We start from the raw sequence: 4662 nt of genomic DNA on the forward strand, positions 1-4662 counted from the left end.
ACAAACTCACACACACACACACACACTCATGCACATTCAAAGAAATTTATCACAGCAGTGTACCAAGTGTAATTGTCCGTCTATATGTTTGCCGACCTGGTTGTTTCTATCTAGAGTTGTCAACTGGCTAGGTTTGTTATGGTTTTTGTTCTGCTTCGCCTTCCGCGGGCTTGATTGTGTTTGTGTGTGCGTGTGTATGACTTAAATGTTTGTTGAGCTTTGGATGGAAGAAGGGGGTTTAATGAATTTGAAAGGATTTTTATAAAAAAAAAAAAACGAAAATGTACTTTTCACTTAGAAAAGTATCTTAACACAGCTGATTTAAAACCAATTGAACTATGATATTTTCATCCCAGATTTTATATCCACCACTATAGGATTGGTGATGAGATTCGCCATTTCGTTTGTTACATATCGAAATGTGGGAAATTCTGAGTCGATCTAACGAATGTCCGCCTTCAGTAACACTAGTTTACACTAAAAATGTACACTTGATGAAAATCAACTTTCCTTATGTATTTTGAGCTGCTAAATTCGAAAAAAAATGTTAAAAATTTTTTATGGAACAGTTTTTGAGATATCCCGTTATTTTTTAATTTTCGCTCTTTTTTCACTAAACACAATATATCTCGATTTAGAAAAGTCCGATTATAACGTTGTTGGTACTTAAATGAAAGGTAATAAGATGAAGAATGTACATGGATCTGTGATAGGTTAAATATCAATGCGAAAAGTCAAAATTTTCAAAAAAATCGTACTTTACAATGGACCTTTTCCGCCAGAAAGTACCAATGTTATAATCGGACATTTCTAACCCAAGATATATTGTGTTTAGTGAAAAAAGAATGAAAATTTAACAATAACGGGATATCTCAAAAACTGTTCAATAAATTTTTTTTTTAAATTTTTTTTTTCGAATTCAGCTGCTCGAAATACATAAGAAAAGTTGATTTTTATCAAGTGTACATGATTTTTTTTGTAAACTAGTGTAATGATGCAGCCAGTTCCAACTCGTAGATAGACTACATCGGGGCAGAATTAGATATAGCCCCTGACAACCACCGTGGTGAAATGGTCAGTGACATTTCTGAGTGATTCAAAGCTTCTTTAAGGGGCTTCACTTAGGGTTGCCAGATGATGGTTGCCGAAATTCGGGACATTGCGCCGTACATACCGGGATTTGTCGGGACAAACAAAAACAGTCACATTTTTCGAAAATAGTTGCCCATATTTTATCACTTGGTAAATTTGCATAAACGCCATGGTGTAGTCGTAATTGTCTGCAAACTTTGAAATTCCTAAATATGTTGGAGCTTCTTAAACTTTCTCCCAAGATGGTTGCGATGATTTTATATCAAATGTAAATATTTTTGGGAAAATTTGTTTTTTTTTTCCTTTCGGGTTTTGCAAACAAATTTAAGCTCTGAGGTGACAATCGCTGCTTCTTTTGTAGTGACTTTCGACTGGACTGGCATTTGGATATCGCCATGGACATGGTTTTGGATATATTTCGCATCAGAGTTGGGGATTGTTATAGTGTTACTAAAGGGTCTATGGTATTGATAGGGATAAAATCGAACTTTGAGATATTTGGCAAATTTTGTGAAAGATTCGGGACACTTCATGGAGATGGAATTCCGAGACAATCCAGGCGAATCCCGGCCATCGGACAAGCCTAGGTTTAGGTTATGTGGCAGCCCGATGTATCAGGCTCACTTAGACTATTTAGTCCATTGTGATACCACAGTGGTGAACTTCTCTATTATCACTGAGTGCTGCCCGATTCCATGTTAAGCTCAATGACAAGGGACCTCCTTTTTATAGCCGAGTCCGAACGGCGTTCAACATTCCAGTGAAACCACTTAGAGATGCTTTGAAACCCTCAGAAATGTCACCAGCATTACTGAGGTGGGATAATCCACCGCTGAAAAACTTTTTGGTGTTCGGTCGTAGCAGGAATCGAACCCACGACCTTGTGTATGCAAGGCGGGCATGCTAACCATTGCACCACGGTGGCTCCCTCGGACAAGCCTAGCTTCACTGCAATTGGGAACACCGTTCGGACTCGGCCATAAAAAGGAGGTCCCTTGTCATTGAGAGAAGTCACCACTGTGGTATGACAATGGATGTAGTCTAAGTGAGCTTGAAATATTTATCTGATTTGTCTGAAATTGAAAGTCTAGAGGTATTTTAGGTGGAAAGTTATACCGAATATGTTGTGTAGAGCCAATTGTTCGTAAATATTTTCAATTTTATTTTGATTTAAATGAATCCCCACTTTTATTTGCACTTTGCACCACTATGCCTATCTATTCGCTCTGCGTCACTGTTTATCATACGCATATTCAAAAAAAAATTCATTACTATGCCCAAGACTTCATTTAGTTAGGGAAAGTACAGGTACCATAAGGTTGAAGTGATTTTCGACACCCAACATAAAAATAATATATGTGGATAATTCTCGTTGGGTTGTGGGTACCATCGGCTTAAGAATGCGGGTTTTTTGAAGACGATGGAATGAATCAATCGAAGCTTGACGAGTAGCAAAGCGAGTGGCACCGACCGCAGATGAACTTCCGATAGCAGCACCCGATTCATCTTAACGCGATTCGTTCGCATTATACCTTTGTAGTCAACCAGCACTCCCCATCACCTCCTCTCGTCCCCTCTTCCTCCCCCTGGCTACTAGAACACACCTAGCGCGTTTCGTCCGCTTACGCCATTCGTTCGCTTACGAAGTTTGACTGCTTACGCGGTTCGTCTGCTTACGCGATTCTTTCGCTTATGCAGTTCGGTTGATTACGCGGTTCGTCCGTTTATGCGATTCGTTCGCTTATGCAGTTCGGTTGATTACGCGTTTCGTCCGCTTACGCCATTCGTTCGCTTACGCAGTTTGGCTGCTTACGCGGTTCGTCCGCTTACGCGATTTATTCGCTTGTGCAGTTCGGTTGATTACGCGTTTCGTCCGCTTACGCCATTCGTTTGCTTACGCAGTTTGACTGCTTACGAGGTTCTTCCGCTTACGCGATTCTTTCGCTTATGCAGTTCGGTTGATTACGCGGTTCGTCCGTGTATGCGATTCGTTCGCTTATGCAGTTCGGTTGATTACGCGGTTCGTCCGTTTATGCGATTCGTTTGCTTACGCAGTTTGACTGCTTACGCATTTCGTCCGCTTACGCGATTCTTTCGCTTAAGCAGTTCCGTTGATTACCCGGTTCTACCGTTTATGCGATTCGTTCGCTTATGCAGTTTGGCTGCTTACGCGGTTCGTCCACTTACGCGATTCGTTCGCTGAAGCAGTTCCGTTGATTACGCGGTTCTACCGTTTATGCGATTCGTTCGCTTATGCAGTTTGGCTGCTTACGCGGTTCGTCCACTTACGCGATTCGTTCGCTTATGCAGTTCGGTTGATTTCGCTTACGCAGTTCGCTAGCATCACTCGAGTGATCTTTATAGAAACCGAGTCGGCACGACACCATCGTCATCTCCGTACACGAACACCATCGTCATCCTCGTACACGAACAACATCGGTGCGACACCATTGTCATCTCCGTACCCGTACCCGAACACCATCGGCCCGACACCTCCCCCTGGCTACTAGAATACACCTAGCGCGTTTCGTCCGCTTACGCCATTCGTTCGCTTACAAAGTTTGACTGCTTACGCGGTTCGTCTGCTTACGCGATTCTTTCGCTTTTGCAGTTCGGTTGATTACGCGTTTCGTCCGCTTACGCCATTCGTTTGCTTACGCAGTTTGACTGCTTACGCGGTTCGTCTGCTTACGCGATTCTTTCGCTTATTCAGTTCGGTTGATTACACGGTTCGTCCGTTTATGCGATTCGTTCGCTTACGCAGTTCGGCTGCTTACTCGGTTGGTCCGCTTACGTGATTCGCTAGCATCACTCGAGTGATCTTTATAGAAACCGAGTCGGCACGACACCATCGTCATCTCCGTACAGGAACACCATCGCACCGTTTCACCATCGTCATCTTCGTACACGAACACCATCGGCCCGACACCATCGTCATCTCAGTACGCGAACACCATCGCACCGTTTCACCATCGTCACCAGTCAACGTCGCACCATTTCAACATCGCACCGTCTCATCATCGTAACCAGTTAACATCGCATCATCACTGACACCATTAGCATCGCACCGTTTCATCATCGTCAACCGTCAACATCGTCCGTTTCATCTTTGTCACCAGTCACCATCGCAACGTTGCAACATCGTCAACATCATCATCGTCACCCGTCAGCATCGCACCTGTCATCACCACCGTTCCACCACCGACCAGCACCGACCACAGCTCACCACCATCAAAACTTCCCCAGTCGTCGCCGCCTCTTCGGGCCGCAAGTGCAATAAGATCAAGATTTCTAAACACAAAATCAGAAGAGCAGTGAACGTTTTCCAAATGCTCGAGAAATAAAAATGGGGTACGGTCACCATGTATCTATGAACGAAATTGTATTTCTAAATATTCAACTAATAAAAATTGGGGGCAATATGAAAATGGGTCCCAAACCCCAAGTGAAACAGGACCACAAATATGAGGTGACGCTTCATAATGACTATAAGCTCCAACCAAATGTAATTGAATGAAAAAAATAATAAATATGTGTTAGTGCATAAGAATCTCTTGGGAATCACTTTAG

Source organism: Haematobia irritans, chromosome 1 (genome assembly GCF_050003625.1).
Source record: "Haematobia irritans isolate KBUSLIRL chromosome 1, ASM5000362v1, whole genome shotgun sequence".
Classification (NCBI taxonomy): Eukaryota; Metazoa; Arthropoda; class Insecta; order Diptera; family Muscidae; genus Haematobia; species Haematobia irritans.